Below are 14,022 nucleotides of genomic sequence, written 5' to 3'. Positions count from 1 at the left end.
GGAGGACCTAAAAAGCCTTAAATACCAGTGATTTAAATTGAGGCTTACAAAGTAGGACTAAAGTCACCCCTATATAATGTTTAGCCACTATTTTAGCAGTCTATTGAGAGAAAATAGCCAGCTTTTGTGAACTTGTTAAAGTTTCAAAAGCCACGACTCACATCTCATTGATTTCACTGAAAACAGGTGGCTAGGTGCAAAAATGAATCCCTGTTCCCACAACTCTACCTTTGTCTCTGTTGAGAGCTTTGAAACATTTCCCTTCTTACCTCTAAACCAGCATAAGAGAATTTCCTCCTGAGTTACATTTTTTCCCATTTGTATATATGCATATTTGGAAATTCTCTGGGCCGTCTTTGTTTGTTCTCATCTTTCTAATTCTCTGAAGGAGTAAGGAAACTCATACCTTTGACCTTCTTTCTCACTAGCTTTTCTGTGTTCTAACTCAATACAAGATATTTTACTGGCTTCACACAAAGGGAAGTGAAGGTTTTCTAGCTACTCCCATTTAAATGTTTTCATTGAGTTGATTTCATGCAGTATTTTCCCTCAGTAACAAGAACCACAGATACAACAGCTTACAGCTGTTATGGCTGTGTCATAGATATATGATTAGATAGTGGTCTTTAGAAGGCAAATGTAAAGTTTTCTAACTTATCGTTTCTTATTTAAGTACATATTATATTTATAAAAAGAAACCCTAACATTATATTAAAACAGTTTAGCAAAAGTTTATTTTCTTTTGTGTCTCCTAGCTGCAATAGTACTGTATTTCCTTGTTTGAGGCTGCTGCTGTGAATCTCTCTTTCATATTTAATTACTTTAAAACTCTTCATTTATCTTTGGAACAGTATTCAGTGGCATGTTGAGTATACAATAAATCATTCTTATTCTCTCTACATATAGATTGCTAATGGGTAGGTATATACTGAGCTTTTAGTCTTTTCTTCAGGACTCATTTCTAGCCAGTATCAGCAAAATATTTAGTCAAAACATTGTGCAGTTCAAGAAGCATAAAGCATGTTTAGTTTTTACATCCATAGCAATGCATTACTGAGGAGTGAAAGAAAAGCGGAAGGAGATTTGCAATCTTGTGATTTTATTGCATGACAAAAGTCCCCAGGACAGATGAGAAACTGGAAAATACAGGCCTGTTTTCCATATTTGATGGAAACATATATGGTGAGATTTCCCTGGGCTGCCAGGCAATGATCCACAGTTAAAATCTGAACTTTTTTTCACATATATCAAAAATAAACATGTTTTTTAATATTAAGTAGGATTCTAAACCATTACAAATTTTTAGAATGCTTTTGTTACAAACAAAGCAAGGACAAAGCAAAATCTCAATAAACCTTAATCAGTTTTTTGTAGATGTATCAATAATCGCAAAAAATACCAATTAAGCAGAAAACAGACTGTGGAAAGCTATTCTGGATATATTAGAAGTAATTTTGGGCTGGGACAAGCTGAAGGAAATACTGCTTACCTTGTTAATAAATTGTGGGGTGAATAAATATACCTGCATTTACATTTTTTCATTCTTATATGTGCAAAAAAATGCTACCTTATGTATTCTAAGATTTCTTCTGGCCTTTCACAAGCAGGAAGAAAGTTGAAAGCATCCCACAGACATAGTCTTTTTTTTTTTTTTTTAAATCTCAAGCTGTTTCATTGTGCTGTCTCAATTTAATTGAATTTGTTATTAATATTTCCAAAGAATTTTCCTGACAAAATCTGCCCCAGGTAACATACATCAAGCATAACTGAAATTAATGGAACTATACAAATGCAGTTAGAAAATGTTAGTTATACATAGTGTGTGCAATCTTATTATTTGCTAGTGTAATCTTATCTGGTAGGACAATCCAAATAGAGTTCCTTGAATGTCATTAAATCCATGGAGGGTTAATTCAAAAGAACTCTCAGAATTCTCACAGGTCTCAGTTTAGCCAACTCTATGAAGCACACTCAGTTTAAGATTATAGCTAATAGCTCAAAAAAAATGGCTCAAACCTACTTGGCTTATTTAACATCACAGCAAAAATGAAAGGAAAAGTTAAAAAGCCCTAAGCTGATTTAACCTAGAAAGTTCAGACCTTATTTTAATGCATATTCTCAGACCAAGCAGCCATACTAAACATTTAGGATTGCAAGTGATAGCTCAATCCAATTTCTTAGTTTATCTTAACGACAATCAGAAGAAAAAGAGAAAGAAAAAAAAAAAAAAGAAAAGAAAACCCCCCTGCACATGCAAGAGCCAACCTTTATACCTAAAAGCAATAGGAACAAACTACAAATTCTCAAAAATTAGAGTAGCACAAAAACTACAAAGTTCACCCCAATGCTAATTAACCATTGAAAGGTTTTCAAGAAGCTCAAGCCAATCAGGGAATGATCTGGGTAAGAGGTCTCCAGATACAGGTATAAAGGCAGAAGCAGACTTAGAACCTCCTTACTAAGTAAACAGAAGCTGGTGGGATAGTGAGTACTTAGTCTGATGAAGGTTTCTCAATGGTTGAGAGAACTGGGAAGGGCTTTTTTGTTTTATATTCATAGACAACATCACAACAAGAGGCTACCTTGATCCCCTGCATATAGAAACCAGTACCAGGAGTCACCTTTGCATTTCAGAATAAAGATATGAAGATAGAATTACAAAATGAAGAAAAGGGCTACTAAGGCCATTGTTTCAATTGCCATATGCATAAATATGTTCCTTATGGGTAAGTAACATAAATACATGTGTGTATAGTTCAGTTAAACTTGAAGTTCTCTAAAAGAATTTTGGTTCTCTAGGCATGAGTGGGTGCACTAAGGGACCAGAAGCAAAAGAAACCCTTTTATTTTTCTCACTAGAAAATGCTCATGCAACTCTGAGAATACTAGTTGGAAAGCAGAGATCTCTAACTAGTAAGGGTATAGCTCTTGTAGAGGAAGCCACAGCATCAGGTAAGTAAATACCTGATTTGGGGACCTTGGAGAATGCAATGAGCTACTTACCTACAAAATACAGAACTGAGAACTGAACTGGTTCCTATGAAGTTCTAAGCAGAAATCTGCAGTTGTGCATCATGTAGATACCAGTGATGTAGGGACTGATGGGATCAGAATTTCAAAATAAAAATTTTGATTCCCTAGGAAGAAAACTGAAGAACAATTGTGGTTTTTGTTTTGGAAATGATTACAGTACCTGGATGAGACAAGAGACTAGTGCAGGTAGTAGCTACAAATTTAATGCATGACTTAACGTTAGAGGAATGAAGCTTCAGCTCTATTAGGAACTGAGGACAAACTTGAACTAAAAGGAACATGACATTCTTCTGAACTACAAGGGAACCAAACTATTGCTACTTAAAACTAGAAATGCTTTCCTTTCACTCTTCAGTTTAAAAACAGATTTAAGACAACAGGAATGGGAGCATGTATGGTTCCATATATGGGTTTTCTTATGGATGAAGATGAAAATGTCTTGAAAGAAGGGCAAGGCAAAGGATGAAGCAGTCAGATAGGAAATGAAAAACAAAGTGCTCTTTCTTCTTTAAGGTTATAAGCAAAATGGTGGTGAAAAATACCATAAGCCTAAAAATTGAAACAGGGGAACTGGAATGTCTAGCCCTCAATGAAGACACTATGACACCGAGCATATTAAAACCTGGTGCAAGGGAGACAGTGGTACATTGATGCCAGATGTAAAAGAGAAGTAAAAGAGAATAAGCTACCTACAGAGACAATTGGTAATTAGGATATAAAAAGAGTGATCAGAAGACAAGGCTGCTAAAAAGAAGCAAAATGAATTTTTGAATCAATGTATGCTATGGAATAAATTAGGCAGCTCTTATGCCAGAACCTTCCTTTGCAGCAAAGGTTATGGAACAAATTGACAAAATAAACAGCAAAAAATGTCAGAATTGTCTCTCAGAATTTGAGTCAACTCCATACCTAATTACTACAGTAGAATGTAATGTCTCTGTAAAGTGTCTCAGCACTGGAGGTCTGGATTTGACAAATATGATGCTATTTATTAAAGCTCTAGGAAAGAGCCTGTGACCTATAGCTCTACAAATATGAGGCAAATTAGTAGAGAATAAAATAAACAGTAGAATCAATAGATATAGGGATAAATACTATCTAGCTAAGAAGAGTCAAAATTCTTCTCTAAAGGGAAGTCTTGCCTTTAAAATATCCTGAGTTCTTTGAAGGACTCAATAAACATTTGGATAAAGATGATCCATTTGGTTTAGCTTACTTGCATGGTCAAAAGAATTTTGACAAGAGCCTCCACAAAAGACTCCAAAAGAAATTAAATACCCATGGGATAAGATGGAAGGTCATGGCATGAATAAACAGACTAAAAAACAGAAAGCAGATGATAGTAGTGAGTTCTGAAAATGGCAAGAAATTATCCACACAATAATGCATGAGTGTGTGTATAGATCAGTGCTTTTTGCCATGTTCCCAAATATCATGGAAAAAAGGAGTGTTGATGAAGGTCTACAAAATCATTTATAAGTGGATAAGTATTGTTCATACTCTTTTAGTAGGAGAATTAGGCAGAATCAACTGAAGATGACAGGGACCAGGTTCAGAACAAAAGTAGCTTGCATCGCAGTGCACTTGGTAGAAGTATAAACAAATGTCTGCCATATTTTTTCTCTTCTCCAGCATCCAGCTATTGGGGGGGGGGGGAGAGCGGGAGGAAGGGCAGATAATGGGCTAGATAGATGCTTGGTTAGTCCATTTTGATGAATTCTGGTTTTAAAGTGATTATCAGGATAACAGTGATTCGATAGCACAGCTTGTCTGTTGTAGGTAAACATTCACTTGGCCTTTTAAACTAAGACACTGAGAAGTTAAAGTCAATATTTCCACAACAAACTCCTAAACTGGGTTGCCCTCACTTTGAGCTTGCCTAATTTTCTGGACCAATACCCCTTCTTTCTGTTGAAAGATAGATATGGAATAGATATGGAATGCCCATAACTTACCCCACTGAGACACAAGGACATCCCTATGCTATTAACCTCTTGAATATTTCACCTTATTTTAACTCTGATCAAGAAAGAATAAGGTAGAAGTTTGTAATAGAGTGAGCAGGCGGTTTATTCTATCTGAAGACTTGGTTGTGACTGCTGGTTTTCAACCTAGGAAACAAACTTAAAACAAAAGAACCCACCCAATCCATAAACTTACTTCACATATATTTCACTACAGTTATATTGGCAGCTTCTTGTTTAGAAAGCTTATTTTTTTACATCTCCAATTATGCTGATCAGTGCATTGCTCTCACTTTACAGTAGTTATTCTTCACATCTCAGTTTATGACCTGAGGGTAAGCAAATAAGGGTGGGGGCAGATCATATTTTTAGCTACATCCTTACTATATAAGTTTGGCTTCTGACTATTGATCAAGAGTAACTTTCCTAGAGCTTTGATCTTTAGACAAGCTTCTGCAAAGCTCATTGAAACCTGCAAGCTTCAAGGGAGCCTTGGACTATGACTACGGTTCCTTAACCAGGAAAATCTTCTTATTCTGGATGGTACTGGGATATATTCACGTTCTGTATAGTTTACTTGAAGGTCTTAATGTACAGATCAATTAATACAATACAGGACTCCCCAGGTTTTATAATTCTTCTTTGTGTTTAAGAGCAAACCAAAACCCCTTAATTTATAGGTATGTTTCTTCTTTAGAAGGATTTTATTTCACAGAGTTCCTGAGCTTGGTTTCAGGAAATGTCTCAAATTTTCACAATCACTGCTGCACTACTGAGGAGCATTCCTGAACTACACTGTATTATTTCTGCAGATCTAAGTAATAAACTGCCAGTGGATTTTATATAGATAAATAGGAGCGGAAATAAACACTTGAAAAGAATCTACAGGACTTGTTTACAAGATGCTACACATCATATGATAAGCTTCAATTTGAACAGAACTCTACTTTGCCAGAACTTAGAAGGCGAGGATTTTCTGATATTCAAATTAAATTACAATAGCTGCAAGTGGTATGAAGGGCTGTTAAAGCTACTGAGTTGCAAAACCCACAATTTGATGAGGTATACAGTTTTCCCCTTGAAGCCAAAAATGTAATTATGAAAAAGTTTTGAACTGAAAAATAGTTTTGTCAGCTGTTTTCATGAGAAATAAAAGATCACTTAAAGGTGAAGAGGTTACAGATAAGAAAGAAAATTAAATAAAAAAAAAAACAGATGTACAACTACAATTGCTGAAGAATGTAAGAACAAAATTAAATATTATAATTAGAAGGGGAAGTCATTCTACCTTTACTAGACATATGCTGTTAAAATATTTAATTCATCTCCTGATTAATTCACTGGATGATGTGAAGGTTATTACAGAGGTGATAAATCAGCAGATTAATATGTATTCAGCAGGTATACATGACGTAAGACTAAATGAAACTCACTAATTCAATAGGAGACCAGTTAGCTCCTATGCACTGTATTGGGTCTAGAGCAGACTTTTTTGACATGTGGTACTAAATTATCATACTCTGTCGATACCTCAAGATCAGGGGAATATGTTGCCTGGAAATAGGCCTCTGGTGCAAACACTTTTAGCTATTAGGTGAATTCTAAATATTGTTTCCTGAATTCTCTGAAGAATTGCCTTTCAGCTATCTTTTGGTATTTATTACTTCTGGTAAATTGATTCTTTAAAATATTTGAATCAAATTAACTTTTTAAAATGTATGCAAGATATTTTTATCACTCCATTTTTCTCCCATGTATACATCTTATGTTTTTATATTATGTTTAAACAACAGCTCTAAGGACCTGTTCAAACATGTGTAGTGATTAGTAGTAAATCTCCAGCCCACCTTCCATATGACAACTATAGAAAGTTAAACCTTTAATGCATACTCCAGGGAATGTGCCAACTAACAAACCTGTGGAATTTGGAATACTACTACAATTTCTCACTGCCAAGTTGTTAACACTAAGTCTGAAAGGAAGAATACATCTGAAATGGAAATTTGCCTGTCACCTCTTGCTTGTTCACAACTGTTCAGTGCTGCTACTCAACAGCTTTACATAACTCATTAGAAGCAGAAAACTGGTCTTAATAGCTTTTTTGTCTAGTGATCAATATTTCTTTAATTTTCATCTCATTGACTCAATAGGGCTAGAAAAGTGATAAAATAATGCTGTGTAAGTGTGTAAAAAGAATGCAGCTCATTGCCCACATCTGCTTGCTTCTTCTCTAACACACATAACCCTGGTATTGGTAGGCATTTTAAAATACTCTAGTGCCATGTACAAAACTATGTGCTTTCAGTCAAGAGTACTAGAGATTTTAAGAGAACTGCAGAAGAAACATTGCATGTTTTCTAATAACGAACAATAAAGTTAGGCTGAGTTTAAGTCTGGGTTTTTAATATACATAATTAAGCAGACATGTATCAATTATGCTGATGTACAATCTCTGGTGTATTCTCCAGCCTCTCCTTGGCAGGCTAGGGAACTCAATCACTAGGAGTGTGAGGCCTCCCACAAAGCATATGTACTCTGCAGAATAGGCACAACCATTAGGTTCCTTCTCATCAAAATATTCTTTATTTGGAAAAGAGAGGGTGGCTTGAATTCCAGTTCTCAATTTTATTTATTTATTAGTACAGAGTCTCCACAGAATAACATTTGCCTGTTCTCCTGGACCCAAATGCTTTGCTGCATTCTAGATATCTATGCAGATATCAGGAACCTGTACACAGCCTGTAGTCTGCCTATACTCTTTGTTTTGAGTATAGTTGGTTAAGGCAAATATTTCCCAGGCCTGGAAAACACCTGCTAATGCCAGCTCTTAAATGCTGTGATTGTTGATTTTTACCATACATTCTTTTGCTAACAAATAGTATAGTAATTCCACTCTTAGGTTTTTTTGATTGGCAGGAATAGATTTGGAATTTCAACAAGTATCATAGCTGATGGCATGTTTACCCAGATGGCAATGCTATCAATTATTTACTGTTTGTTTTTTGTTTAATTAAGCATGATACCTCAACACCATACAAAACACAAATAAGAGGCAATATTTGCCCTTCAGAGCTGAGAACCTGAAGACAAACAGGAAAAATTAGATGAACTAGCAGACCTAACAAAGATGATCTGCCTCAATGTTCTCTATTTTTTTTATCTGTGGTTCTTTTTGACAGCTGATGAGACTTCGGATTCCTAAATATTTTGTTTCTGAGTCTACCTTACCTGCATTAATACTAATGCCAGGTAAAAATCTGGTCCAAACCTGTACCACTTGAAATAGACCTATACCAATGGTTTAATTTGAAGATGTAAAGAAATGTAAGCCAAGCTAACCCATGTTTTCAAAATGTTTTTGCATTTGATTTCAAAAATAGTATTGTAATCACAAATAGAGGTTAATGACATGATGAAAGCACTTCCACTGACATGTAGTTTTGCGTTGGCTAAATAGTTAACATGACTGAGAATTATTACAAATGTAGTTACCACTGTAGTCAGCTAAACTAGTTACTTGTCCTCTGAAACTGAGTAGTGGGAATGCCTGCTGATGTAAGATTCTTCTATGAACAAATGGCTGTTGCTAAGCCTTCCGAATTGTGCAAATGAATACAGCTCTGAGTATTTGACCATTCAAATACAGTAATTATATCCCCAAGATATCAGAGCGCACATGCACAAATCATACTGCAGTAGCATATACGCCATTTCAAAAGATTATCTAATATCATTATACTCATCAATTAAAAAATCACATACAGGAGTTGATTATAATATATCCATTTATCATTACAGTTTACACTGAAAAGGTGTGAGAATTTATGGAAATATCTTACAGGTGCCTGTAAACTGCACCAGTATATTACAACAAAGAAACATGTGATACTGTCCCAACCTTTTCCCTGCCAGTCCTCATTTTCCTATATATACACAGAACACTACATTCTTCAGACTTGTCATATGTTCATCTTATTCTACTCATTGCATTCAATTATGTTACCTGGCCTCAAACTTTGGAGTTGGTATGCTACTAAGTTTTGCATGACAGGTGTCTCTTATAGAAGCCTGGGAAAAGACTATTCACTCAATCTTTAACATTCTTCATTGTTTACACTAGGAAGCCTTACAAACTGGAGCCTTAAAGATGAAGAAGGGTATGTGAAACAGCTGACAGACAAAGCAAAATCCATTTAGAGGTGGAAAAGAATTTTTGTAAGGGGAAAAAGCCTTGAAGATAACAAGTAAAATAAAAAATAAAACTCTATTTTAAGTCCTATCAGAACAGGAATATTTTTCTTACCCTCAGAAGTTTTCACTTCTACTGATATATTTTGATGGAATGATGTTTTAAATAAGAGCAGAAAAGATTTTGCTTTCAGTGCCTCAACTAGCTCTGTTATGTAACATAAGAATCTATAGCATATGCAACCAACACTAAAATTAAAATGTGACTTTTAAGCTTGATAAATTACAGCACTGTACTGCCTGATGGAAGGGTAAGAAAAACTGTTTACCAAGTAGTTACAGATTCTCCTTAGGTATAAAATGAATTGCAAAGGACCTACAAACCCCTAATCACATAGTGTGAACATGGAAAAGATTCAGATTTGTAACTAAGCCCTTTTATTCACAGTTTAACTAGAAAATGAGCTCATGTAAGAAAGGTGCTTTAAGTTAAGCTAGCATAGCAATGTATTATGTCTGGCCACACCTTGAAGGATGCATGTAATTACAGTGAATCAGAGAAGGATTAGCAGCTGGTGGATTTTTGTTGCTGTAGCTGTCAGTTTTGATTGAGTCTACACTGCTGAGTAATCTAAGACGAACCAATGCATCATTTCTAAAACACCATTTGTGATCTATACTAAGATATTCAAGATAGCAATTGCAGTAGTAAGTGTTCAGAGGAGAAATTTACTACTTGAAGTGTGATTACCTGGAAATGGGGCAGAGCAGCATTACCCAATAAGCTTGACTGAATCAAAACTAGAGATGATGTTGTGCAATATTTCAGGGGATGCTCAGTCCACCAAGCTGTGTGCCTGCCTGATGCATCTTTAGCAAAAAAGTTCTTCCTCTGCTTCAAGGCAGTTCCATGATTCCTTCCTCACAGTCACTATTTTAGATTACTTGCTATTTTTAGAGCAGAATAATGAGAAGGTTAAAAAAAAAAAAACAGAAGGAAGAAGGTGCAAAACCAAATTCAATAAAGGGAAGATGAAAGTAGGAGGACATTTAAAGTCAATGTCCAGGAATGGATGAAGGGAAGGGAGATAAAAAGACAGATTAAAAGACCCTATCATGGCTGCCCAAAAGCCCATCTGGTAAGTCCCTGTTACTGTTCCTTCTGAGTTCATCATGCTATTCCTTTTGGTTGAAATTTGGAGGGGAGGAGAAGGAATGGGACTGAGAAGAATGACATAGAGGAAGTGGATGTTTTCTCTGACAATCTATTTAAAGAACTGGAAATGAAATAGTGGATCCACTAGTAACTGTTTTAAATACTACTTTCAAACAGTAGTGGCGTCATGCAATAGGTGCTGAATTTATTTGAGGACACAGAAGACAGTGGAATGAAAATGCAAGGTATTTACCAGGGATAGTTCATGCCAGACTAACATCCTAAACATTTTTTTGTTTAGGTAAATCTATTTCATTACATTTTATTGGTCTAAAACTATTTTATCTGGATCTCAAGCATTTCATACTGGGAGCTTTGGAAGTTAGACTTCCAAAGAGACAATGAGGTTCAGCTGAGGCTTTGAAGAGAGGAGACAGAAGTCAGGTAATTGTATTGAAAGCTGAGTTATCTCTTAATGAGAAATTAACACACCATTTCCTAATGGTTTCATTCAGGATGATTACTATTGAACAGATTCATTAGCAAACTTGGTAAAAGTAGGAAAAGTGTGTTAACTAATTTTGCCATTGACATAAAGTTGGAAGCTATCATTAATATCAAAGAACGAGAATATTTTACAAGAAGAGGGTGACTAAAGAATAAAAAAAAAGAACAGGATATATACAATGATATCAAAGTCAAGGTCTGAGCTGGCACTAATAGACAAGCCATTCTTTATTAGTGGCCCAAACCTAGTATCTGCTTTGAGTTCACTGACTGAGGAAAGCAGAAAGAATTTCTGTCTATTAGCCACTGAATACTTATGAGCCAGCAATGCAGCAAAAACTCTGAAAATTGCCCATCTTTCTCAAAACTCCTCATGTGACATCTTTTCAGTAGAGACAGGGAAGTATCAATGATCTTGTAGATGGCTCTAATAAGAGACTTTCTGGTATACCATCTACAGTTCTGTAGAGAAAGAAAAGGTAGAAGAAATATTCTCAGCCTCCCTTACAAAAGGAGTTTCGCTTTTTAAGCCAAGCAAATAAAAACCTGAAAGGACACAAAAACATAAATTGTGCACTGTAAATCACAATTATTCACTGAATATCAAAGACATTATATTCTGACATTTCATTTCAGTGACATTGACTGTGGCAAGAAAAGAAAATGGCATGACATTATGTCATGCATAATTCTGGATTTTGATCAAGTATGCATGCCACTTCTCTTCTGTGGAGCTTACAGCTCCACAAAGGCTTTTAACGCATCAGGGAAAAGAGGAGCATAGGAGAAGAACTATTTAAACTAAAATAATTCTGGCATAAGAATAAGTACGTATAAACTGGCCATAAATAAAAGGAGTCTTGAAAATCAGAAGAAGGTTTTTAATCATCAAAGGACTGATTCTATAACAGCGTTTAAATGGACACTCTGAAGCAAGAAGCCTCTTCCATTCAAAGGCAGAACTTCAAAAGGAATAAATAGTGTACTTGCTTGTGATACCAGGGACGAGACTTGACAAACTTCCTAATTTTGTACTGTCATGAGTAAGTATTTACAGGAATTACTTTGACAATTTTTTGTTTTCCTAAAAACACACATGGAGATCTTAGGGATTCTAAGGATATACATAATTACATGTAGTCTGGTGCCTTATGAAACTTGATACCACAAAAGCCATGTCACATCGATCATTTACTATTTCCAGTGCTGATTTGATGGTGTTCTCTTTTCCACTGTATGGGGATACTGGAGCTGTAAGCAGATGTAAGTGGCAGGCATGCTTGATCAAAATCGCAAATACTGAAAAGGTTAGAGCCGCACATGGTTATCTACAAAAATTTACCAAGTATCTGAGACACTAATGTTTTGCATTTCATTTTCATGACACCAACTGTAAAAAGAATAGAAAATGGCACAAAGTTAAGCTCTTGGAAAAGAGTTTTAATAAATATAGAATATGGTCTGATGATAATTCTTGTGATTAAAGACTTGCTAAAAATTAGAAGGGGTCATCAGTATTGCTTTGGTCACTTCATTGAAATGCAGATTGTGTAAGCAACACTTCTTTTGCTGATATCATTAAAACTGATTCTACAAATGGAATGAGTTAGGTAGGCAAAAGACATTTTCTGCTTGTATCTCCTACAGTACAGTAATGATTTTCATACTAGTGACAGACTACCCTTAGGAGTTTTCCTGATATGCAAAGCCAGGACTACAGTCATCTGAGAGGAAAAAACAGAAGAGTTACATTTCTTGTAAAATATCCAGATACTGATTTCACATAAACTGTTTAATTTATTTTCTCTATATCCAATATTATAATCTGAGCCATGGCATCCTTGCTAGAAAATTCCCAAAGCAGGAACAGAAACACAGAAAAACCTAACAGTGCAAGATTTTCTACACAGTTCAGCAGGATTTGATCTGATTCTTTTGTGAAAAGGGAATGAGATTAAGTCCCACAAAAGGTGCATACACAGATCCACATAGGTCATAGAGAAGCTGCAAAATCTAGAACCACTGAGTCAGAAGTCATGAGTTAGTACAGTTTCCCCCAGTGCCCTTCTCTCTTCACTTATTCTCGGCTTTCAACCAGGTTCCAGAATCTGAACTGAAATTTTTACTTCCATAACACTGACTATGAAGCCATTTTGATAAACATCATTTTCACGTGTAAAGGTTCTCTTAGAAATCCTGCTATTCATAGTGACGGTTATGTGAGGAGAATTTTACTGCAGAGTTCCCATCTCACCAGAAGTCCTACAGCTACAGTTGGGTTCTTTTTAACATGGGATTTCTGAAGATAAAAAACACAGTAAGAGCAGATGACACACAAAAATGTAGTAGTCCTACTAGTGTTGGCACTTTAAAAGCTAGGGAAATCTTGCATCACCATTCTCCTCAACTTGTGAAGACCCAAAACCACGTGGAAGATTGTAGAAGGCAAATGGAGCGTGAGCAGATGAAAGCAGTACGGAGTTTTCTTCCTTTGCATGATTCCTGGACAAGTGTCTATTTATGCTTACTACTTCTGCAAGTATAAGCCTAATATATCCCACAGGAACATGTGAGTTTTTGAATTGGAAGGAGGAGTTGATTTTTTAAGGAGAATTTTAGTTGCATGTTTACACATACAGGATTTTCAGCAACAACAGTGAACACTGGTAATTTTTACAATTTAGCATGAGCCAAGTGAGAGAGTGGACTGATAATAACATAACCCAATTGTGTATTAACATAACACAATTGTGTGCAACAGTATTGATTTTCAAATAATACTGAACATACAATACTCTTCAAAAAAACCTCCTCTGTTACAGGATATAGCAGATGCTGGATCAAGCACTGAAGCAAAAGGAAAAAGAAAATCCATTGATTACCACAACTTATCCTGACATCATTTTATATACCCAGCTCTCCTTGGCTCTGTAATAGTTCTTATCCACAGTTGCTGCATTGCCAAACTTGGCACTGAGCCTCATATCTGCAGATCCCAGAACATGAAATATTTAGGTTAAAGCAAGTAAAGAAAAGGAAAGCAAGTCAAACAAATCTTGCATTCACTTGTATGAGTACACTGACCATTTATCAGTACAGTAAACACATTGTGTTCAGCAGCATTGTAACATTATAGTCCCATTTTACTGATCTTTTTAACTAGTCTTTACTCAG

The sequence above is a fragment of the Apteryx rowi genome, unplaced genomic scaffold (assembly GCF_003343035.1).
Source record: "Apteryx rowi isolate R43461 unplaced genomic scaffold, aptRow1 scaffold_344, whole genome shotgun sequence".
NCBI classification, from domain to species: Eukaryota; Metazoa; Chordata; class Aves; order Apterygiformes; family Apterygidae; genus Apteryx; species Apteryx rowi.
This window is presented reverse-complemented; position numbering follows the sequence as displayed.